This window comes from Chelonia mydas, chromosome 1 (assembly GCF_015237465.2).
Source record: "Chelonia mydas isolate rCheMyd1 chromosome 1, rCheMyd1.pri.v2, whole genome shotgun sequence".
NCBI lineage: Eukaryota > Metazoa > Chordata > Testudines > Cheloniidae > Chelonia > Chelonia mydas.
In genome coordinates, this window is record NC_057849.1 from 11,195,380 (window position 1) to 11,221,076 (window position 25,697).

The following is a 25,697-nucleotide window of genomic DNA, read 5'->3' on the forward strand; positions in this document are numbered from 1 at the left end:
TTCGGTGGTAATACAAGGACTGGGATGCCCAAGGAAACTGCTTTTATGACTTCTTGTTCGCCAGTGTGGAAACAGAAGTTTATTTTTGTCACTTGTTTGGTATATCCTTTGGGGGATTATCCACCAATCCTGGGGTGTATCTGCCCTATTTCTGAGCAGTTCATCCTGAATTTGGCATCCTCGGTTGTGACCCACTGAGACACGGTTACAACATCCCAGAATGATGGGTTTTTTTTTTTTGCAAAAGTGTTACACTCACTGTTCATTCATATTTAGCTTGTGATCCCCATGACACCCAGATCCCTTTCTGCAGTACTCCTTCCTAGGCAGTCATTCCCCATTTTCTACGTGTGCAACTGATCCTTCCTAAGTGGAATACTTTGCATTTGTCCATATTCAATTTAATCCTGTTTCCTTCAGACCCTTTCTCCAGTTTGTCCAGATCATTTGGAATTATAATTCTATGCTCCAAAGCACTTGCAACCCCTCCCAGCTTGGTATCATCCACAAACTTTATAAGTGTATTCTCTATGCCATTATCTAAACCATTAATGAAGTATGATGGGGGGACTAGGTCCTGAAGCCCCGTTCTAGAGGCCTTGTGACCCTGCCATGCTCTGCCCCAGAAAAGGGCAGTGGAGAGGTCCTCCGAACTGCCTAGAGTGGCTGTGTGGGAAGCAGCCAATCAGGGCCCAGCAGGCTAGTATAAGAAGAGCTGCAGGGCCAGGCTGAGAGTTTCTTGCTAGATCTGGAGGAGAGTGGGTGCTGCTTCAGGCTGGCTCCCCAAGGACAAGGCCCTGAGGTAAGGGTGAAGAATCTGCAGGAACCATGGAGAAGTGGCCTGGGGAATTATAGCAACAACACAGTTTATTTAAAGGGACAGTGTAGATGGCTGCTATCGATAGGGTCCATGGGCTGGGACCTAGAGTAAAGGGCGGGCCCAGGTCCCCACCACCAGCCACTGGGAAAGTGGCCTGGACTTTGAGGCACCCCAGAACTGAACTGTAGTGGCCCAGCTGAAGAGCTGGGGCCAGAAGCCAAGACACTGTCTCCAGGGAAGGAGCCTTGGGGCACTGCTCTAAAGTCTGGAGCAGGGACAAACTGAGAGAGACATTATAGAGGGCACTGAGAGAGGCCCTGCTGGACTTGGACCCCAAAAAGGGTTTGGTTTGCTTTGTTTTATATCACGTACAGACTGTGTGACTCAGCCAGAGGGCTGAGTCAGCAAAGACCCACCACAAACAGGTAGAGAGAGACCGCAGGCACACGCACTTGGCAAGGGGAATGCTCGTGAGAGGTGAGTGCAGCCCTCTTACATGAAGATATTGAACAGAACCGGCCCCAGAACTGATCCCTGTGGGACCCCACTTGATCTGTCCTTCCCGTTTGACTGTGAACCACTGATAAACACTTTCTGGGAATGGTTTTCCAACCACTTATGCACTCGCCTTATAGTACCTCCATCTAGGTTGTATTTCCCTATTTTGTGTATGAGAAGGTCATGCGAGACAGTATCAAAAGCTTTACTAAAGTCAAGATACACCACATCTACTGCTTCCCCCCCATCCCACAAGGCTCGTTACCCTGCCAAAGAAAGCTATCAGGTTGGTTTGACAGGATTTGTTCTTGACAAATCCTGCTGACTGTTACTTATCCCCATATTATCTTCTAGGTGTTTGCAAATTGATTGCTTCATTATTTGCGCCGTAATCTTTCTGAGTAGTGAAGTTAAGATGAGTGGTCTGTAATTCCCTGGGTTGTTCTTATTTCCCTTTTTATAGATTGGCACTATATTTGCCCTCTTCTAGTCCTCTGGAATATCTCCCATCTTCCGTGACTTTCCAAAGATAATTCACTAATGGCTCCTATATCTCCTCAGTCAACTCCTTGAGTATTCTAGGATGTATTTAATCAGGCCCTGGTGACTTGAAGCCATCTAATTTGTCTAAGTAATTTTTTAACTTGTTCTTTCCCTATTTTAGCCTCTGGGCCTACCTCATTTTCACTGGCATTCGCTATGTTAGATGTCCAATCGCTACTAACCTTTTTGGTAAAAACTGAAACAAAAAAGTTTGTTTCTAGCTACTTTAATCTCATTTTGTGCCTTGGCCTTTCTAATTTTGTCCCTACATACTTGTGTTAATTGTTTATATTCACCTTTGTAAGTTGACCTAGTTTCCACTTTTGGTAGGACTTTTTTTTTAGAAGGGGGACAGCAAAGACTCTTGAGTTTCCTTGAGGCTGAGAAGAGACAAAGTGGTCTTATTTTATAACCAGGATTCTGGGTTACTGGCCCCTGGCTATAACAACTCCCATCTTCAGAGGGGTGGTGCAGCCTGGATTGATCCCAAGTTAAAATCGCTCTCCCCTCTGTTACTTCAGCGGGACTGCTTTACCGGACTAACGGAGTGCTGTCCCTGGCTTCAAGATCTTCAAGTGCCCACACAAGTGTCTAAAACACTGAAATTAGGAGGAGTGCACTCTCAGGGGTGCGGTAACTGGTGCCAGTGTAAATGTAAGTTAGTGATGTTTCATTTACTATTGTAAACTTCATTTATTAACTGATGTATTGAAGTGCCCCCTACTGATGTAAAGTAGCTGTGACATTTTCATTAATCTCAATCTGTTATAGCCTGTTTTTTCTAAATTGTTCAGTAAAGGTGTGTTCGCGCTAGTCTGAGTACGTTGGTCGTGTATTGTTTATAATCGGTACTTTGAGGTTAGACCCATGGCACAGACTAGCTCAGGTTTATTCCTGGAGGCTCCTGAGACATGCCAGTTAATGTGTACAGGGCCCAGCCAGGCAGAGGCACCGCAAGGTTCATTTCTGTACAAGTAAGGGGACTGCAGCAGCGGGGTGGACAGAGGATTCCCACCTATCCAACATCACCACCTGGATACTCGGGATCTCCTTTGCTGTCAACAGCATCAGGTGCCCAGACACACAGGGGCATGTTGTCTGTTCCTGAGTAACCCGGGCAGGAAAGAGGGGTTACAGATGTAAGACCACAGTGTTTGGCTAAGCTCCTCTTTGGCCCCCTCTGCCCACACTCTGCACTCCCGCAAAAGGGCCAAGAGCTAACTTGTTACAGCCTCCCCTTTGGAGCCCTGTGACACTGTTGCCTCAGGACTTGTGACAAATCCCTGCACAGATTTCAGTGTGGGGCAAGCCAACCGAGGTGTAGCGAGGGCAGACGTCCTCTTGAGGGGCTGGGCACGGCTGATTGCAGCAGCCCCATTCAGATAATAGTGAATGCAATACCCCTCCTCAGAAAGGGAACGACCAGGGCTGCCTTCCCTCAGGGTGGCTCTGGCATTTAGCCGTCTCTGGGTGGGTTCTTGTCACAGCCAGGCCCCACTTCAGGGGGCTAGCACAAGAGGTCCACTCTCCCGCCCAGCCTCCCCTCAGCTGAGCTGGCCTTCTCCTTTGAGCAGCCCCCAAAAGTGGGGCTGGCTGAGCCCACAGCAGTTCATTAACCCCTCCCTGGCCAGTGTGCGGTTTGTATGCCCCATTTTAAACATTCCAGGGCTGCCTGCCACCCACGCACAAGGACTTGTGGGATGAAGGCTTAGAAGTAACCGTTTTCATTCAAAAAGAAAAGGAGGACTTGTGGCACCTTAGACGCTAACAAATTTATTTGAGCATCAGTTTTCGTGAGCTACAGCTCACTTCATCAGATGCATTCAGTGGAAAATTCAGTGGGGAGATTTATATACACAGAGAACATGAAACAATGGGTGTTACCATACACACTGTAACAAGAGTGATCAGGAAAGGTGAGCTATTGCCAGCAGGAGCTGGATTTGAGCCATTGAGCTGCATGGGAAAGGCTCTGCACCCCTTTAGCAATTCCACCCAGCTCCTGACTCCAAGCATTTCCTAGCTATACCTCACCTTCCCTCCTCCAAAGCACAGAGCAGCCCTTGTGCCTGTTTGCCCTGCAACTGACCTGGGGGAGCCTTTGCTTTCCTAAACAAGCCTTGGAGCCCAAGCTCTCCGCTGGGTGAGCGATGCGTCCTGCAGGCTGGTGCTGGCAGAGGATGCCACGGAGATAAATTTCTGCCTATTGTGTGGGCTGGGCACCCCATTTCAGAGCCCTCAGCACACGGTAGGGTAGGGCGTGAAAGAGGGAGCGGGGAGTGGCAGGACAGAGAAGAGACCAGCCCTCCCTAGCAGCCAGAGGTGGGGCCAGAGAGAAAGCCGAGGCAGGGTTGTGTTCAGCACGGTTGAATAGTCCCGAGCCACATTAGAACATCAGCCGTTTATCAGAAATTATCGGTATTTCAGTAGCACTGAGCTCAGAACTCCACTCTGCTGGGCCCTCGTACTGACACCCAGTGAGGGACAGACCCTGCCCCAAGGATTTTACCATCCAAATAGCCAGGACAAAGGAAGGGTCGTTTTACACAGGGGGAACCAAGACAGAGAGCCATGAAGTGACTTGCCACGGTCACACTGAGGAGTCTAGGGCCGAATTGGGAATTGAATTCAGCTCACCCTGGTCCCATGCAGTGTCTTACCCACAGGGCCATCTTTTCTCTGCTCTGTAAGCCGGAGAGCTGGCATATTCCAGTGTCTTTGCCCCAACCACCCAGTGCCCCTGGAGTGACAGACTGGACCATTGAAACAATACGGAAGCCAAATACACCTACTGCACCAGCAGCTTTCCCTGGTTACTGTCCAGCACACAGCTCCCACCACCCCTCCAATCAGAAATGGGGACATAGGGGTGCCTGGCAGCCCGAGGAAAGATTTTTCACAGCTGCAGCAGGTGCAAGCCTATGGTGTTGTGTCCAGCCCTCTCACTGTTCTACACATTCACTCTTAGGCTTTGCAGGATAAATATGGCATGACACAAATCCCCAGAGGACACAGCTGGGCGTTCAGTTCTGCCAGGCACCGGGCTTCAGGAAAGGTGCCCCAGCCCCCTTCTGTTCTGTCACAGTAACTCACCCGATGCGTGCCATTCTGCACTCTCCATCCTTCCCGCGAATGAGGCCAATCGGCATTCGAGCCTTCTGGCAGCTCCCTGGGCCCCTTTTCTCTTGCTGTGTTTCTCCGCTGGTAATGTCTCCTTTGCCTAATCTCTCTGTAGATCTTCAAGCACCTGTGTCACTCCCCTTTTTTCCCAACATGAATTCAGTGCTTGTCAACGGTGCTGTAGCAGCAGCTCTGTTTATCCTCTGAACAGGTGGCTGGTGGCAGTGCAAGCTTCTCCCATCGCCACCCCTGGCCGTGTGCCTCCGGTTGGACCCGATCTAGGGGAGAAAGGGTGTTACGTTTACTTGGCGTCCATTAAATCTTGGCGTCACTGCTGAGATAAGAAAATCAAGCCGGCCAGTTATGCTAGGGCTGTGGCTGCCCATTCATGGGAAAGCAGAATGAGACCAGCCCATTTCAGAGAGGCTCACGCACAAGCCGTTGCTTGTCAGGTAGATTTTTCTGAGCTTCCTCAGTTCCAGTGGTTAGGAACATATGGTCCGTGCCAAGACTGTCTTTATTAGCCAGTTCCTCCCCGCCTGGATAGACGTCACTTCAGACACAAACAAGGTTCCACCAGCCCTGTCTATCCGAGACCACACTTTGGATGCCCTCTGTGTGGTGAGTCCCATTATTTCCCTCTCTGAGTAGCGTTTGACTGAGGGATTCTTTTGGTTGGCCCCCTTGGCATGTTCTATTAGTTAAGATTCCATAGTGAAGGTGTAACCGGCTTTCTACTTTAAGGTGGATTTACACCACATGCTTCACAGCCACCTCTGACCTCCTCAGACAAGCTGCTTTTCACCTAAATTTTCTCATGCATGTTCTTTTTCCCCTGGGAGAATGCTTTTGTAAAGTTTGAAACATCTTGGGTTAGGCATCTCGGAGCTAGCCGGGTATGGAAAATGAGAGCTTGCTTTCACTTTTGGAAAAGAAATGTTTAAGTTTTGGGGAATTCTATCTTGACTTGGTCTAGGAACTTCCTCCTCCTTGATTCAGCCATCCTTAAGGAGAACTAGCGCCTTCGAATGCTTTTAGGAAAATTGGGTCATTCGTGTTGAGATCTTCGAGAGCTCCATCAGATCTGGGCGGAGCTTACCTATTTTCACAGTCTCCCTTGAGCATTCAGTGAGAACTGTACTCAGGCTCCCACACGGCATTTTAGAAGACACTATTAGATTCTCAAAGCCACCTAGGAAACTTGGATACTCAAATCCACTTGAATCTGGTGGGAAGTGGGCATCCAAACCCCTGCGATAGCTCTAGAACTCCCAACCTGAGGGCACAGGTAGGGCTGTTTTTTAAAACAGAATGATTAGTGCAGAGAACACAGGACGGAGCATAGGGTTTAAGGCCAGAAAGGACCATTCGATTTGGCCTGACCTCCTGTCCATCACAGGCTACCAACACCACCCAGCAGCCACATGTTAAACCCAGCGACTGAACTTAGACCAAAGTATCACTACCCACTTGGCTGCTAGGTTGGTCCACAACAGGTAGTGGCCCATGACGGTACTTTGCTCTCCTCTGGCATCTTCCACCTGAGGATCTCAAAGTACTCTACAAACACTCATGAATAAAGTCACCCAACTGCCCTGGGAGGTGGGGAAGGATTATCCCCATTTGACTTATGGGGACACTAAGGAACACAAAGATTAAGGCCAAACTCTTTTAAAGTAGCTAGTGATTTTGGGTGCCCACCATGGGATACCATGGGCCTGGTCTGAAGCCAAGTGGAGCAGCAGATGCCGAGTGCCTCCGAATATCAGGACTGCGGGGTCTCAGGCGAGGCACTCCAATTTAGACATGTGAAAACTTTGACCTGAGTGATTTGCCCAAGGTCTCCCAGGGCATCTAGGGTGGATCCAGGGCTCAGATTCAGGCTGTCTGCCTCCCACTCCTGTGCATTAACAAAATTATCCTTCCTTCTACCAGTTCAAGGAAAGAAAGCGGAATCGGGTTCATCCTTAGGTAAGAGTCATATACCTGGTGCCTCTAGCATTCCTCATCAAACCCAGAGGTATAACAAACAAACACAATAACGTAGCACCTTGATCTTCTACAGCTTGACACTTTTATTCCCACTTAAGCAATACACAGAACAGATGGCTCAGTGGATACACTTGGCAGGGCTTTAAAATTAAATAATTGCACTATCAAATGAAAACTATTAGATCCACAGGTTACAGCGGCACCATCTCTCTGGGAGAATGGGACTTTTTCTGCCAGAGGGAATACCGGCAAATAGGAATGCTTCAGCAAAGCTGTTCATTGCACAATAAAACTCACTAATCACAGACCAAGACACGCTGGTAAATAACCCGTGTTGGGACAAACATGGCTGGGAAGCACCAGGGCTCCAGCGAGGACACTGAACTTTCTGATCCAGCTTATGGGTCAGGGCGAGCCCTCCTGAGTTCACGCTGAGTGTGCTCAAAGGACAAACGGCAGTGAGAGAGTAATGGGCTTTATGCCTTATGCCACAGACTGCTACAATACCCTGCACAAAGAGCCACGCTCTTTGGAAGGGAGCTCAAATGGGCCAGGGAACCAGGGATCAAGAGCCCTGGGTTCTATTCCAAGCTCTGTCACTGGCTCACTGGCCTTGTCTACACGAGCGTTTTTCTTCAGCTGTCCCGCTGCTACCCCACCACTGGTGCAGAGCACTGCCCTACACAAGCTGCTCGTGGGTTGGCCCCGGTGCTCTGCACAGGGTTACATGACGCTGCAGTTAAGATGCTGAGGGCCGGTCCATTGTAGCATCCACGGCTACTGTAGCACCCACTGGAGCTTGTGATAGGGCGCCCACCCCACACAAGGCTTGAGGGGATTAAGGTGGCCAGGAGGGCCAATTAACTCCCCGGGCTGCAGCTGGCGGAGGAGCCAGGGAGCAGGGGTTGATTAAATGAGGCTTAGCTGGACAGGAACAGGAGGGGCCTGGCTAAAGCCCAGGAGCTGAGAGCAGAAGGGGTGGCAGGGAAGGAGTCTGCAGCCGCCCTGGGAGGAGGGAGTTTGGGCCGGAAAGCCCAGCACACGGGGAGAGCCAGAGAGGTAGGGAAGGCAGCAGAGTACGGGGTAGGGCAGAGCTTGGCTGCTGATTAGTGTGACCCTGAGCTGGAACCCAGAGCAGAGGGTGGGCCCGGGCTCCCCTACCAGCCCCTGGGGAAGTGTTGCAGACCAGACAGCGGAGAGCGGACTGCCAGGGACAGTTCACCCCGAAGGACTTGGATACCCTGGAAGGGGAGGAGCATAGTGACCTGGCCGTGGGGGCCAAGTCATGAACAGGAAGTGGCAGCTCCGAGAGCGAGAGGATGCACAGTAAGAGAGGATGATGGATGGTGAGCTGGCCAGAGGAGGGCGCAGCAAAGAGCTAATCCTCAGAGCGGCCAGGAGGAGGCGCCCTAGGGGTGAGTGGACCCCACGACAGAGCTGTGCAGGTGGTGGTAGAGTTGGGAAACTTCAAGAAAATAGTGTGATCCTGGACAATTCACCTGGGGCTCAGCTGTGTGCAGCTCCAGCCAGGGAGTGCTATGGAGATCCCCCACCCCATACACACACACGCCAGTGAGAGCAGTGGGAGGCACAATCCCTCCTGGAGTTCCTGGGGCTGGGGGTGGGGAGCATGTCTGATTCTACACCAAGGCTGGACAGTTCCTCCTGCACATCTGGCCAGCTCCGGCGTGTGAGGGTCTGAGAGTCATGGCCCCACCTTCCTCCCTCGCCCTTTGCCGCAACAAGCGTCTCCAGGGGGCCTCAAAAGAAGCAGTCACTGCATTAGTTCCTGGCCCCACTGCAGGGGGACAATGGAGAGGAAAGCTTCTTAGCCTAGACCCACCAAGGTATCTTTCAGAGTAGCAGCCGTGTTCATCTGTATCGGCAAAAAGAAAAGGAGTACTTGTGGCACCTTAGACACTAACAAATTTATTTGAGCATAAGCTTTTGTGAGCTACAGCTCACTTCATCCAATGCATGCAGTGGAAAATAGAGTAGGATGATTTTATATACACAGAGAATATGAAACAATGGGTGTTACCATAGACACTGTAACGAGAGTGATCAGGTAAAGTGAGCTATTACCAGCAGGAGAGAAAAAAAAACCTTTTGTAGCGATAATCAAGGTGGGCCATTTCCAGCAGTTGACAAGAACGTCTGAGGAACAGTAGTGGGGAAAAATAAACATGGGGAAATGGTTTTATTTTGTGTAATGACACATCTACTCCCAGTCTTTATTCAAGCCTAATTTAACGGTGTCCAGTTTGCAAATTAATTCCAATTCAGCAGTCTCTCTGTTCTTTTTACCAAGGTATCTAGGTATCTAATTCCCACTGATTTCAATGGAAGTGAGAAGCCTAAATACCCATGAGGAGCTGGGCCCTTGTGCCTGGCCTTCCTGTGCATGTGGAGAGCACCTGAGTGCAATCTAACCCTTAACTTCTCTGTGCCCTAGTTGACATGGGCCCACTTTGTTGCACTGGCAGAGCTCCAGTGAAATCAGTGGGATTGCAGCGGGTCACTGAGTGATCAGGCATGACAGAGAGGGCCACAAGGTAAGCACAGAGAGAGATCAGCTTGAGGAATAGATACAATCCTATGTACTTTCCTCTCAGCGACGCTGAGAAGCTTCAGGAAAGTTGGTAAAATACGGAAAGAGTCTCAGAAAGGACATGACAACTTTGGTAAGTGCCATCTCCCTCTCGACTAAATCTATCACTGGAAAATCCCCGCCGGTACATTGTGTTAAAATACAGCAAACAGCCAACATATTGAATTTAAAAAGGAATACACATTAATAAAATCCTGGCCTTAACAGACTCTCGCAGTCAAGTTCAAGTGCGTTCCACAATTGCATTTCCCTTCTCAGACGAATAGATGATATCTGACAAGGAAGCAGCCACTCGCTGAGGTTCTGCCAAGCGAAATTCATGTGCCTGTCAGCTCCATCTTTCTATTAAAAAGCAAAACCACTGTCAATTTGGAAAGTGATCCCCCACTGGCAGAGCAGATGTCAATTTCCTTGGCCAGGCCATCTTGGGCTGCAATCACAGTTGTCAACTTTCACATGGTAAATAAGTACCTGACTTTTACAATAAGCCAAAAATCAAGCTAATCCAATCCCCCCAACTCCCTGTTTGATATAAGAGGAGTTGATCTGGACTGTGGGTCCCACCAGAGGAGAAGGTTTCTGGCCTATCCCCCGACCCATTAGGTGGGCCAGCAGAGTCTGCGGCGATCGTTCTCCTCCTTTTCCCCAAGCTGGCCAGTGATGAGATTAGCCGAGAGAACGGCAGGTTTGTGCCACTGACAAAAGGAGCCAAACTGAGGACTGCCGTAAACCTCTGAGGTGAGCAAATCCGCCAGAAATCGCAGAACCCACCAAGGCAGAGGAGGAACTGGATAATTGCATCTTGCCTCACTGAATTCCCTCCGCAGTTCCAAACACAAAATATCTTCACTTCCTGTCCTAAAATGTACAGTGTTGCTGTGTGCTGTTAAAAAGCTGATGCAGACTGTCCCAGAGGAGTTAAATGACTGCACTGTACTGATGGAAGGGAAAGGCCTTGCTTTGACATCTTGAGCAAACTATTTAACTTCTCTCTGCCTCAGTTTCTCCACCTGTAAAACGAATACATTTGCATATCTAAAAGAGTTACATTTGCATATCTAAAAGGGTCACTGTGAGACTTAATGTTTGTAAAGGGCTTTGGGACCCTGGCAATAAATACATTATGTCAATGCAAATTGTTATTGCAAATTGGGTTTGTTTAGTCTGGAAGTTGTTACAAGGAGGAGGGAGAAAAATTGTTGTTCTTAACCTCTGAGGAGAGGACAAGAAGCAATGGGCTTAAATTGCAGCAAGGGAGGTTTAGGTTGGACATTAGAAAAAACATCCTAACTGTCAGGGTGGTTAAGCACTGGAATAAATTGCCCAGGGAGATTGTGGAATCTCCATCACTGGGGATTTTTAAGAGCAGGTTGGACAAACACCTGTCAGGGATGGTCTAGATAATACTTAGTCCTGCCTTGAGTGCAGGGGACCAGCTTAGATGACCTCTCGAGGTCCCTTCCAGTCCTATGTTTCTATGATCTGCAGACAGTTATGTCCTTCCCGCTAGTCATCGTTTAACCAGGCTGTCCCTATTTACTGCGATTTCTTCATCAATCTATCCTGTCAGAGCCTTTATCATTTTTTTACCCTTTTCCACCATTCCTTCCTGTTAGTAGACCTCTTCCCGGTACAGACTAACCCAGACCAGAAGGGAATTGGTCTCCCCAGAACCAGATAGAGATTTTACTTTAATTCCATTATCAGGATGTCTGGTAAACACGATGTCTGCGGGGGAACATATTAATCCGTGTTTGAGTATCAGGAGGGAAGGAGATGCTATGCTCCTGAGAACGTAAACCCATGAAATTCCAAGAAGCGGCAGAAATTAGTATTAACGATAGTATTGGTCCTGTTTATTTTAAGCCTAGACTACTGGTGTGTTAGTGTCAGATTCTGAGTTTGTCCAGGATTCCTGGTTTTGTACCATCTTCGTCATCACAGTGTCAGAATAATATTGTTGCAAATGGAAAATCTGAGTGCCAACAAATTTAGAGAAGGCGCTGTTCCCCTGGCTTACTTTGGAAGGGGACTTGGCCAGGATCGAACTCTAGAACTGTCTTAGATAACTGTGCTCCCTGTACCTGACACTTGAAATGAGCCAGGCTGCTTAACGAAGGGCTTTATTTCTTATTTGCATAAATTCCTCACACAGGCCCTGCTCTGAGTCAAGTGGCATTCATTGTAAAGCTCTAATTGCATTTTTCTTTAGATCGAAGCTCTATTTATTTCCGTGGTGCCATAGTGAACACAGACAAACTATACCCTCCCAATGGCATCTTTTCTAACACGCTGATTCTGCAAGCCCTCCCAGGGATGTGTGCTGCTTATTACTCCCATGGAATTAGTCCCGGCCATCTGGGTTTGCAGGGTCAGACCCTCTGGCTGAAGCACACTGAGGAAGGAACGCACCATAATTTGAATTGGTTGGTGCAGCAGATGTCTTGGTGGGGCTGGATTTTAGCGCCAGACTCTCTGGAGAGATAGGGGTGCAGGAACAGCTCTGGGCCCGGGAAGCCCAGCCCTGGCAGCCCTTCTGGGCATGCTCCAGTTGGAGCAGGGGCTTAAAAGGGAGTCACTTCAGCACCCAGCAAGGTGGCAGGCAGAGAGAGACAGAGCTGCACTCACTGCTATGGAGGAACTATGCCAGGATGAGGACAGCTGCACCAAGCCTGGATTCCCTAGCCTGCAGAGGCACATGGGCCAGGTCAAGGGACAACCACCAGCCATGATGCACCCCAAGGATACCTTCCTTACCATGCCCAAGAGGGCCCCTGGGTCGTCACCCGGTGGAGTGGGAGGGCCTGGGTTCCCTTTTCCCCTACCACTAGGCAGGGCTGCCACCACAGGCTCTAACCACTAGGCAAAGTCTCAGCTGCTCACACTAACCTTAATCTCCCATGCTGCAGATTAAGCCCATTGCTTCGTGTCCTACCTTCAGTGGACGTGGAGAACAATTGATCCCCGTCCTCTCTAGAACAGCCCTTAACAGATCTGAAGACTGTTATCAGGTCCCCCTCAGTCTTCTTTTCTCAACACTAAACATGCCCAGTTTATTAACCTTTCCTCACAGCTCAGGTTTTCTAAACCATTTACCATTGTTGTTGCTCTTCTCTGGACTGTCTCCAATTTATCCACAGCTTTCCTAAAGTGTGGCAGGAGAGGGTCGCGGCCCAGAGCACGTGCCGAGCCATGGGATATGGCCCAGCAGCGGGACAGCAACGGTGGTTCTGCGGCAGCCGCAAGAGTCTCACTCTGCTGCATATCGCTCAGTCAGGCGTCTGTCACTTGGGGCCTGGATTCCTGCCGCTCCCTCCCTGCCGTGGTCTCAGCCCCTGCTCTCCACACAACCGCCTCTTCAGAATCTGCTCCCCCCGCGCGCGCGCACACACACACACACACACACCCTGCCACTCCCTCCCCGCCATGGTCTCAGTCCCTGCTCTCCACACTGCCGCCTCTTCAGAATCTGCTCCCCCGCACACACACATACCCTGCTGCTCGCTCACACACACACACACACGCACACACACCCTGCTGCTCACACACACACACACATCCTGCTGCTCTCTCTCTCTCACACACACATACCCTGCTGCTCCCTCCCCGCCATGGTCTCAGTCCCTGCTCTCCACACTGCCGCCTCTTCAGAATCTGCTCCCCCGCACACACACATACCCTGCTACACACACACACACACACACACACCCTGCTGCTCATACACACACACACACCCTGCTGCTCTCTCTCTCTCTCACACACATACCCTGCTGCTCCCTCCCCGCCATGGTCTCAGTCCCTGCTCTCCACACTGCCGCCTCTTCAGAATCTGCTCCCCTGCACACACACACCCCCTGCTGCTCACACACACACACACACACACCCTGCTGCTCTCTCTCTCACACACACACACCCTGCAGTTCCCTCCCCTCCATGGTCTCAGTCCCTGCTCGCCACACAATCACCTGTTCAGAATGCTGCTCCGGCTCCCCTGCCCCTCCACCACACAAACCCTACAGCTCAAGGCACATCAGCACGACTGTCCTTGTCTGCAAGGCCTGTCCTGCTGGAGCCCTAGCTACCGCCATGATCTCAGCTTACCCAGCCCCTCCAGTTCTCTCTGCCATTCTTCTCAGTGCCAGCCTCCAGCCAGTTCCCTTCTTTCCTCCTCTGCTGGCGTCTGATCCTTAGCGGATGCCAGCCCAGCTCCACAGAGCGTCTGCCACCCTTGCCAATTCCCCACTCCAGTTTACCCAGCTCATCTCCGCTGCCTGTAATCAGTGCACTGTCAGCCACTTCCCCCCACCCTGGCATCTATTATTCAAGCCTCTTTTATCTGCTGTCCCTTCCAACCCTCACGCCATCCTGCTGTGAGGTTACCCAGTAAAGTGGAACACAAGGGGTCTTAAGAGATTTGTAGGAACCAGTAACATTAATGCTTCCCATTCCCCTGTCACTTTCCAGTTGCACAAACCAGAATTATTAATCCCATTTTACAGATGGTGAAACCGAGGAATTAGAGGTCAAGTGACTTGACTAAGGTCACAAAGGGAGTCGGTGGCAGAGTCTAGGCTACAGCTCAGGAGTCCTGTATGCAGCCCCACTAGGCCAGGCTGTTTTGCATTCTGCTCCCAGAGACGAGTCCTATCAAATTTATTAGGGACTAAGCCAAGAGGGTTCTATGGGCATGTAACAGAGATCCATAACAAGTATTCCAAAACCTCCCAGACTGACACCCCATTCCACTGGATGGGTTAAAAACTCTATATCGGGTATATAGCAGGAATATGATGCCATAGGGTTTAAAGTACTTTTGAAAAACCCCTTATTGGGTTTAGTCCTACTAAATTCTACAGGACTTATGGAAAAGGGTGAAACAAAAATAAGTTAGTCTATAATTTTTCTTCTCTCCCCACAAGAGAGGGTGACTTTCAGAACCTCAAGGAACGTCTATATACCTCCTGCCCCAGTCAAAGTTTTCTCAACTTCTGAAGGCTGTATGCAGAGTCTTAAAATGAGAACGGGGTTACAAGAGAGCATCCTTTGCCACCCCCAGTGGTATCCCAGAATGCGTTCCCCTACAAAACTAATGGTGGTATATGGTGTAAGTGACAGAAAACAGCAATAGAAAGGCAATGCCTGGCAAAGAGATGCCAATGATATGTCACAGGGCCAATCACACAGGGGAAAAGACAGAGGAACAGACAAGGGACAGAAGAGGTGTTTTCAGACAAGGTTTGTAAAGGGGCAGAGAGCTGGTGAAGCAGAGAGACTCAGGAAGGCTGTTCCAGATGGCAAACGCTTCCGGGGAGAAAGCTATTGTGCCAACAGGACTGGAATTGTAGACGGAACAGTGAGGGGCTGGGAGGGAGTGGGAGGGGCAGTGGTCTAGAGCCTGCCCACAGAGAGTTTTAAGGACAAGGAGGGCTAGGTCGTGAACCCGGAGAACAAATGCAAGGGGCCAAATTCACCTCTGGCTTCACTGCAACTCCAAATTCCCACCACTGACCTCTTTGGCACGTAAAATTAGAGCCACAGAAATAAGCCGCAGAGGCGGAAGCTTGACATGATGGTGGGTTCTTGCCACTCCCAGGGGTCCTGTAACCTTAGTTTCAAGGTTCCATATTGCAGGTGACAATGAAAGAAGCAGTGAGATACCAGCAGTGTGAGACGGAGGCATAGCTGAGTGTCAAATGAGCGATACGCTTTTGGACATGCCATGTCCTTGTGGCATAACGCAGTGGCGTGGCCACTGTGGGAGTTGGGAGATCCAGAATGCAAGAGGATGGAGAAAGCTGATCGCTGGGAACCGTTTGTCTGAATCAAATGCCACCGTTTGCTGTCCACCATATTTTATGGATGACCAGAGTGATGTCAGCTATGCGGCATATATTTGCAAAGTTGGCTGGGGCATTATGTTGGTTTAAAAACGTTATGTTCCTGAGATTAGCCATAAAGATTTGTTCGTCTGAAATAGCTGTGCACAGCGGTGGCACATTGATTTATCCACCCAGAGATAGCAAGAGCTGCAGAGTGAAATGCGTAGGAGACAGAAAGTTTCTCATTTTTGACTTTTGCTTTCATTCTGTAGCTTTGTCATTTTGTTTGGACCAAGTGTTAGAGCCCTTCGGGAACACTTGCAAGAGGTGTCTTCAGAGGAATCCTGCAAGTTTTTTATCACACTTTTCCCCCAGTGGGGCAGCGTTTTAGACTCACTGAACCAGACCCCTGTTTATTATGACGGCAATTTCCCAAATGCAATTTGGATCAGTTTATCTACCGAAGGAATTGATTTGCAGATGGAGTCAGGTGCATTTCAAGGTCTGATTGTCAAACAGACACACACATTTTTTCCCTGTGATTGCTTGTCGGTGCAATTTAGGTCATTTATGTATCTAATTCCCTGCATTCACCTACAAATTGGATATTCCGAGATACTAATGGAGCCAGCAAATAATTGCAAGCACAAAAACAGGGGCCAGAGTTTAGAATTCTGGCCCCAAATGTGTGAACTAATGAGCAGAATCGATTGCGTTTACATAGCAGCTTTCATCTGAAAACACAGACTTTACCCACAACTCACTGCAATCTCTTCACTAAGGGCTACTGTAGATTGAACCAGGCTCTTGTGTGAATATGTAAGGGCATGGGGAAGGCACACGGAGCACCTGTGTTCTCCTGAGCACTGGAACTATTCCCTCCTAGCATGCTGGTGGCACAAGACACACCACAGGTAGAGGGAGGAAGAGATGGGAGAGGCCATCCCACAGAGAAAGGAGCAGGCCAGGCACAGAGAAAGGAGCAGGCTTCCTGAAGCTTGGCTATAGCTTGGAACTGGAACCCCCCGCAAGCCCGAGGCTTTCACAGATGGGTGCAGGAAGCACCAACCCATGACAGCAAGTATCTCAAATGAAAGCGCAGTCCCTGGGGCTGTTGTTTCATCAGGTGCCATTATGAAACAAGTTGCGACAAGCCTTAGAAAATCTGTGATCTGCCAATATCGTAATCCCTGGTAACATCACTGACCCAGATCTGATGGGACTCTTTTGATCTCAGCCACATCTGGTTCCAGCTGGGAGAGCGGATGAAGGAAAGGGGATGCCAGGTGCTGGCAGGAATGTGTCTCAGTGACAGACATGGCCAGCAGATGTAATAGTGTTTTGATCAGTGGATGTTCTTTGGCACAGATTTTGGAACCTATTGGTTTAGCAGATAAGGTCTGGTCCCATTTCTCACACAGATAGATCAAAGGGGTCGGATTCTTGCTCTATGGTCTACTGCTAACCCTACCCTGCTATGTGTTTATGGTTTTCCTCACTATTTTCTCCTGCAGATGCACCATAGAGAAGACTGTGACATTACGAGCCTATCGGAGCAAGGTACTTGCATTGTATATACATGGCCTTGATGTGTCAACATCTTGGAGTGAATCCCTAGGGGGAAAAAACCCTCATCTGTATACTGCAGCATGGGCCACATTCAACCTGGCTCTATCTCCCCTTTGCTTCAATGGCATTACAACAGGGGTTAGTTTGGCCCTATAAATGTAGCTGAATTCAGGCTTTGGTGGTGGAATTCCCCATTCAGCTTCCAGGGCGCGGCTGCTGTGCAGCCACTGAGTCAAGTTTTAAGGCCTTTCAGTATCTCCTGTCTCTGACAGTTAGACTCAGGGCTGCATCATTATCTCCCAGTTAGAAACGTCCATATTGGAACAGACTCTCCCCTGGGATCTGGGGTCCTGGCTGCAACCCTGGCCTATACCAGCTGCTTCAACGAGAGGTACCACGCCTGCAGAGAGCACCCAGACAGCTGGAGATTGGGGGAGAAGGGACATTTGTATCTGATCCAAACTGAGGATCGGTTTGTGTCCTGAAGCATGAGGACCAGAAGCCCTTGACATTTTTGTCCTAGCTAGTGTAGGGCCAGATGCTCAGCAGGTGTAATTGGTGTAGGTCCATTGAAATCAATGGAGTTACAAGGATTTGCATCAGCTGATGCTCTAGCCTGATGGCTCAACAGCGCAGGCTCAGAGAGAGTGCCTGCAGGCGGGGTGGGAACTGGCAGGAGGGGAGTGCACGTGGCAATGGCAGCACAGCCAGCCCCCTTTAAAGGTTTTTCTTTGCCCGCTTGCCTTCCATCCAATATTTCCAGGCTTGAAACGATGGGTCTGACAAGATGCTGTGTTGCTCTGCGTGTCTCCAAGGGCTGATTGTGGCAAGTAGGGGAAATCAGCTCATTAGAGGCTCTTATTTCCAGCCAGCCAGGCAGTTTCTGAAGCCCACAGTCCATGAGCAACATCTCACTTCTCCTGAGCCCTACAGGTAAGTGCACTGCTGTGACGTTCCCCTCTGGTGTTACCTGGACTGGTGATCTGCTACGTCACGCCAATCCTTGACTTCTGGGAGCCAGCCATACCCTGCTCTGCTGTGAGAACCCCCCTACTCCTGGGCTGTTCACGCACAGCCTCTGGCATGTAAGCTGCTTCTTGGATTGTGCAACCAAATGGCACTAGTCCCAGACACAACCCTAGGAACCTCCATCTTGCAGTGTCCAGTTATGCCTGCTGGACGTTGCAAGCTTATATGAGTTAGTTAATTTAACAAAGAAATGTATATGTACCAGGCTTGTTCTCCCAAGGGGAGTCTCTGACATGCTTCAAACTAAACGCCCTGCTTCAGGTAGAACAAACAAACACATTTATTAACTATAAAGATAGATTTTAAGTGATTATAAGTCAAAGCATAACAAGTCAGATTTGGTCAAATGAAATAAAAGCAAAACACATTCTAAGCTGATCTTAACACTTTCAATGCCCTTACAAACTTAGATGCTTCTCACCACAGGCTGGCTTGTTGCCCTTCAGCCAGGCTCTTCCCTTTGATCAGTGCTTCAGTCGCTTGGTGGTGATGTCTGTAGATGGAGGTGGAAGAGAGAGGAAGATCATGGCAAACTTCTCTCTCTTTTATCATGTTCTTTCTTCCCTCTTGGCTTCCCCCGCCCCCTTCAGAGTCAGGTGAGCATTACCTCATCGCAGTCCCAAACTAACCAAAGGAAGGAGGCGGGTGGTGGTGGTCGGGGACTCTCTCCTCCGGGGGACTGAGTCATCTATCTGCCGCCCTGACCGGGAAAACCGAGAAGTCTGCTGCTTGCCAGGGGCTAAGATTCGCGATGTGACGGAGAGACTGCCGAGACTCATCAAGCCCTCGGATCGCTACCCCTTCCTGCTTCTCCATGTGGGCACCAATGATACTGCCAAGAATGACCTTGAGCGGATCACTGCGGACTACGTGGCTCTGGGAAGAAGGATAAAGGAGTTTGAGGCGCAAGTGGTGTTCTCGTCCATCCTCCCCGTGGAAGGAAAAGGCCTGGGTAGGGACCGTCGAATCGTGGAAGTCAATGAATGGCTACGCAGGTGGTGTCGGAGAGAAGGCTTTGGATTTTTTGACCATGGGATGGTGTTCCATGAAGGAGGAGTGCTGGGCAGAGACGGGCTCCACCTTACAAAGAGAGGGAAGAGCATCTTTGCGAGCAGGCTGGCTAACCTAGTGAGGAGGGCTTTAAACTAGGTTCACCGGGGGAAGGAGACCAAAGCCCTGAGGTAAGTGGGAAAGCGGGATACCAGGAGGAAACACAGGCAGGAACGTCTGTAAGGGGAGGGCTCCTGCCTCATACTGAGAATGAGGGGCCATCAGCAGGTTATCTCAAGTGCGTATATACGAATGCACAAAGCCTTGGAAACAAGCAGGGAGAACTGGAGGTCCTGGTGATGTCAAGGAATTATGACGTGATTGGAATAACAGAGACTTGGTGGGATAACTCACATGACTGGAGTACAGTCATGGATGGTTATAAACTGTTCAGGAAGGACAGGCAGGGCAGAAAAGGTGGGGGAGTAGCACTGTATGTAAGGGAGCAGTATGACTGCTCAGAGCTCCGGTACGAAACTGCAGAAAAACCTGAGTGTCTATGGATTAGGTTTAGAAGTGTGAGCAACAAGAGTGATGTAGTGGTGGGAGTCTGCTATAGACCACTGGACCAGTGGGATGAGGTGGATGAGGCTTTCTTCCAGCAACTCGCAGAAGCTACTAGATCGCACGCCCTGGTTCTCATGGGTGACTTTAATTTTCCTGATATCTGCTGGGAGAGCAATACAGCGGTGCATAGACAATCCAGGAAGTTTTTGGAAAGCGTAGGGGACAATTTCCTGGTGCAAGTGCTAGACGAGCCAACTAGGGGGGAGCTTTTCTTGACCTGCTGCTCACAAACCGGGAAGAATTAGTGGGGGAAGCAAAAGTGGATGGGAATCTGGGGGGCAGTGACCATGAGTTGGTCGAGTTCAGGATCCTGACGCAGGGAAGAAAGGTAAGCACCAGGATACGGACCCTGGACTTCAGGAAAGCAGACTTCGACTCCCTCAGGGAATGGATGGGTAGGATCCCCTGGGGGACTAACATGAAGGGGAAAGGAGTCCAGGAGAGCTGGCTGTATTTCAAGGAATCCCTGTTGAGGTTACAGGGACAAACCATCCCGATGAGTCGAAAGAATAGTAAATATGGCAGGCGACCAGCTTGGCTTAACGGTGAAATCCTAGCGGATCTTAAACATAAAAAAGAAGCTTACAAGAAGTGGAAGGCTGGACATATGACCAGGGATGAGTATAAAAATATTGCTCGGGCATGTAGGAATGAAATCAGGAGGGCCAAATCGCACCTGGAGCTGCAGCTAGCAAGAGATGTCAAGAGTAACAAGAAGGGTTTCTTCAGGTATGTTGGCAACAAGAAGAAAGCCAAGGAAAGTGTGGGCCCCTTACTGAATGAGGGAGGCAACCTAGTGACAGAGGATGTGGAAAAAGCTAACGTACTCAATGCTTTTTTTGCCTCTGTCTTCACGAACAAGGTCAGCTCCCAGACTGCTGCGCTGGGCGTCACAGCATGGAGAGTAGATGGCCAGCCCTCAGTGGAGAAAGACGTGGTTAGGGACTATTTAGAAAAGCTGGACGTGCACAAGTCCATGGGGCCGGACAAGTTGCATCCGAGAGTGCTAAAGGAATTGGCGGATGTGATTGCAGAGCCATTGGCCGTTATCTTTGAAAACTCGTGGCGAACGGGGGAAGTCCCAGATGACTGGAAAAAGGCTAATGTAGTGCCAATCTTTAAAAAAGGGAAGAAGGAGGATCCTGGGAACTACAGGCCAGTCAGCCTCACCTCAGTCCCCGGAAAAATCATGGAGCAGGTCCTCAAGGAATCAATCCTGAAGCACTTACACGAGAGGAAAGTGATCAGGAACAGTCAGCATGGATTCACCAAGGGTAGGTCATGCCTGACTAATCTAATCGCCTTCTATGATGAGATTACTGATTCTGTGGATGAAGGGAAAGCAGTGGATGTATTGTTTCTTGACTTTAGCAAAGCTTTTGACACCGTCTCCCACAGTATTCTTGTCAGCAAGTTAAAGAAGTATGGGCTGGATTAATGCACTATAAGGTGGGTAGAAAGTTGGCTAGATTGTCGGGCTCAACGGGTAGTGATCAATGGCTCCATGTCTAGTTGGCAGCCGGTGTCAAGTGGAGTGCCCCAGGGGTCGGTCCTGGGGCCGGTTTTGTTCAATATCTTCATAAATGATCTGGAGGATGGTGTGGATTGCACTCTCAGCAAATTTGCGGATGATACTAAACTGGGAGGAGTGGTAGATAAGCTGGAGGGCAGGGATAGGATACAGAGGGACCTAGACAAATTGGAGGATTGGGCCAAAAGAAACCTGATGAGGTTCAATAAGGATAAGTGCAGGGTCCTGCACTTAGGACGGAAGAACCCAATGCACAGCTACAGACTAGGGACCGAATGGCTAGGCAGCAGTTCTGCGGAAAAGGACCTAGGGGTGACAGTGGACGAGAAGCTGGATATGAGTCAGCAGTGTGCCCTTGTTGCCAAGAAGGCCAATGGCATTTTGGGATGTATAAGTAGGGGCATAGCGAGCAGATCGAGGGACGTGATCGTTCCCCTCTATTCGACATTGGTGAGGCCTCATCTGGAGTACTGTGTCCAGTTTTGGGCCCCACACTACAAGAAGGATGTGGATAAATTGGAGAGAGTCCAGCGAAGGGCAACAAAAATGATTAGGGGTCTGGAACACATGACTTATGAGGAGAGGCTGAGGGAACTGGGAATGTTTAGTCTGCGGAAGAGAAGAATGAGGGGGGATTTGATAGCTGCTTTCAACTACCTGAGAGGTGGTTCCAGAGAGGATGGTTCTAGACTATTCTCAGTGGTAGAAGAGGACAGGACAAGGAGTAATGGTCTCAAGTTGCAGTGGGGGAGGTTTAGGTTGGATATTAGGAAAAAATTTTTCACTAGTAGGGTGGTGAAACACTGGAATGCGTTACCTAGGGAGGTGGTAGAATCTCCTTCCTTGGAAGTTTTTAAGGTCAGGCTTGACAAAGCCCTGGCTGGGATGATTTGATTGGGGATTGGTCCTGCTTTGAGCAGGGGGTTGGACTAGATGACCTCCTGAGGTCCCTTCCAACCCTGATATTCTATGATTCTATGATTCTAAGGGGGGTGACTCACTCGAGAGTCCAACAGATCCTTTTGTTGCTGCCTAAGCCAGTGTCCTTTGTTCCTGTGAGGCTGGGCTGGGTTTGTCCCATACATGCCCTGATGAGGTGTGAACTGCCCCTCTGCTCTTGGAGGGTTTTTGCCTGGGCTTATTTTAAGCCATGAGGATACATTTTCAGCCTCATAACTATGTACATGAAATTATAACCTATATTATTACTAGAACATTACTGTAACAACAATTACTATAACATCACTATAACAATACTCAGTGCATCATGGGCCTTCCGAAGACACCTGACATGACAAACTTTGAATTGGATACCACACAATCATTTTATAAGGATGAACATGGGGGCGTAGGGCACTCCCATGAGGTACAGAATGTCACAACTGCATACTCTGTCTTGTTCATAGTTTGGAATAATGCTGCCCTCACTGTTTGCTCACCAATCCAGGATGGTTGATTCACCCGGGTTACCGAAGGAAGGGTATTCACAGCATCATGAAGGCCGTTCATCTAATCCCATCACTTCCTGGCACATATGCTCCAGGGCTTGGATCCAACCAATTTACAGGCAGCATGCCATTCAGGCAGATGGGCCAGGGGATGTGTCTTTGCTAATCCATCTCTGATCTGGATTATTTTTCAAAAAACTGCTTTCATGGCCCCACTAAGCATGTTTTTTGCACATCTGGAACAGGTGGAATTCTGGGATATTGTGAGGACGGATCCTGAGGGGAGGCAAACTGAGAGAAAGAGGAAAATAATCTCCTGTCTGCAGGTATGCTTGTTGTTTTCTTTGGGTTCCTCCAACCCTGTTCTGGAGACTCCATCAGGCGTGGGTTTTATTGTCCTCGTCTGAAAGGGTTCTTTTTGAAGAGGGAGTTAAAGACGATTAGACGTAGTTGTGAGCTAAATTGTCACAAATGATGGGCATAAAAGTTAGTTGGATTTTCACAACTGCTGGGAGCAAGTTCCATTTGCCTTCGGGTTGCCAGGAGGTGGCTGGGTTTGTTCCCTCCCCCTCCTCCCCCCATTTCTATAGTGTTCACCTTGCTGCTGGCCTGTGTAGCATTAGTAACTCCCCCGCACCTCCATGACCTTTCAGTACATAAACAGAACAAAGCTAAATACAGATAAGACAAGATACTTGGTTCATCCATATAGTGTTAGATATTAAAAGAACACCTTCCGTTCTCTCTAATTTGTTAGGCACTGAGATACCACAATGATGGGTTCAGAGGAAGAGCCTAGATGTAATAAATTAGATAGAGTCACTGGCATTCTGGATAATGCATCTGTCAATGGATATTTGTAAGTTTGTGGCAGCTGTTTTTTACCTGACGTTTTCTGGTTTTCACCTCATGTTCAATTTTTGTTGATTTCTCAGACAGAGAGATCAGAGGTGTTCCGTCTTATTGTGATGGGTGTTCATATAAGAACATGACTGACAGATATGACTCTCTGAAAGGATTATCCTTCAGAACTATTCATTCAGATATGTTCACATTTTCCAACAATTCACCAACTTGATTTTTATCAATACCTATTTTTAGAAGATCTTTGTCACTTCTAATTATTCAAACTCCTTATCGACTCAGTGGAACAGATTCTGATCTTAGCGGAACATAAATCCAGAGTAACTTTATTGGGATGCATTATGCCAGATTCATGCCAGTGTAACTGAGATCAGGATCTGACCCACTTTTATAGAGTTTTTCATTAGTAGATTCCAAAGTTCTTTCAAAAAGGTAGGTAAATATCATTATCTCCATTTTATAGCTGGAGAAACTGAGGCACAGAGAAGCTAAGAGACTTGTCCAAGGTCATATAATAGGTCAACAGAGCCAGGAAAAAAACCCAGATCTGACTATTCCAGAGGTTTTAAACTTTGGGTGCACCCCTGTAGGGGGACACGGAGGAACATTTGTGGGGGGGGAAGCAGCAACAACAGGTGGTCTCAGGCTTCAGCCCGGTAAAGCAGGGCTCAGACTCCAGCCCGGCACAAAGGGACTCAGGATTGCCACCTCTACCCCCGACCCACCTCTTTTAGTCTGGCTTGGGGGACTGAGACCAAAAATTGTAACTCAAATTGGGGGCTCAGCTCAAAAAGTTTGAAAACCGCTGGACTATTCCATTGCAACAGCACATTGTTTAACATTGAAAAAGAGCTCTTTTGTTCAGCATCTTGGGATTCCACAATATGACAACCCCACGAGGTGTTTTCCATACAGTGTTCATTCTATTCGGGCAAATGTCCCTGTGAGCTGATTGACTTTCATTCAATAGGAGTCATGCATAAATGAGACGCAAAAGTTATAAGAAGCCCTTGCAACTCGAAACATGGATCAGGAACTTACTAAAGTTCTGAATTCTGCTATTAATATCGTGAACTTTATCAAGATGCAGCCCACAAAGGCATGTCTCTTTGCAATGCTTTGTGCAGAAACAGCAGTGCAGCACAATGCTTTGTTGTTTCACACAGAAGTCAGGCGGGTAGCCAGGGGGAAAGTGTTGCAATGTGTTTATGAACCGAGAAACGAAGTTCGACTTTTCCTAATGGATTTGAATTTCACCAACACAGAGACACCGTGTGATTCCCCGCTGGCTTGTGCTTTTGGCTTACCTTGCTGATATTTTTGACAAACTGAATTCTCTAAATGTCTCACTGCAAGGAGCGGAAAGTACCATTTTTGACCTGTACAACAAGATATCGGCATTCAAGAGAGAGCGAGATCTCTGGAAAACAAAGATCGAAACTGGTTTAAGCGTTCCCTTCCCGTTGTTAACTTGACACTGTCAGTGAAATAGATCTTGAACTATTGAGTGTGGGAGAGCCAATCAAGAATCATTTGACTTCTCTCAGAGCCAGTTTGGAGAGATATTTTCCCGAAGGAAATGTACCCCTGAATGACTGGATTATCCAGCCTCTTGTAGCTGAGGCAGTGACCTGGCCCCATCTCTCTGACATTCAGGAGAAGCTGATTGAACTTCAGAGTGAGAGGACACTGGGCATTCAATTTAAAAAACAGTCTTTGGGGAATTTTGGTTGAAAGTTGGCTCAGAACATCCTGCTTTGTCAAAGTGTGCGATCAAAGCTCTTTCACCATTCAGTTCAGCTTATTTGTGTGAGATTGGATTCTCTCCGCTGGATGTGCTAAAGACAAAGTACCGTTCGAGCCTGGAAATGGAGGCCGACCTCAGAAAGTCGGTTTCAAAAATCTATCCACACATTGATAAACTGTCTGCACAGAAAAAGCCACACCCTTCACATTAATTGGTAAGTATCTGTGTATTTGAAACCTACATGTGTAGGTAATGTAATTAAAGTTGTTTTAAGGTCTCTGTTAGGTTTATGAGTAGGCTATCAAGCACACTGTTGCATATGTCTATTTTTATCTGGGTTGGGGGGGCGCAACCAAAAATTGTAACTCAAAGGGGGGCGTAGCTCAGAAAGTTTGAAAACCGCTGCATTAAGGCAATAGAGCAAAGCTCTGGACATGTCTGAAGTACGTAGCGTCTTTTCTCACAGTGTCATGTGTGGCTTCGGGAAGA

At 48.7% G+C, this 25,697-nt stretch overlaps 1 long non-coding RNA gene across 2 annotated transcripts; it reads left to right on the forward strand.

Annotated features, from left to right (window-relative positions):
• Nucleotides 1-737: 737 nt before the first annotated feature.
• LOC122462750 lies at nucleotides 738-25,697 on the forward strand. 2 transcript variants are annotated; one of them, XR_006285500.1, is made up of 6 exons: nucleotides 746-802; nucleotides 2,383-2,515; nucleotides 16,918-16,963; nucleotides 17,736-17,905; nucleotides 22,843-22,923; nucleotides 24,727-25,697. It is a non-coding gene; the product is annotated as an uncharacterized LOC122462750 (long non-coding RNA). The 2 variants fall into 2 exon arrangements; XR_006285499.1 differs by lacking the exon at nucleotides 2,383-2,515 and having other exon boundaries at nucleotides 738-802.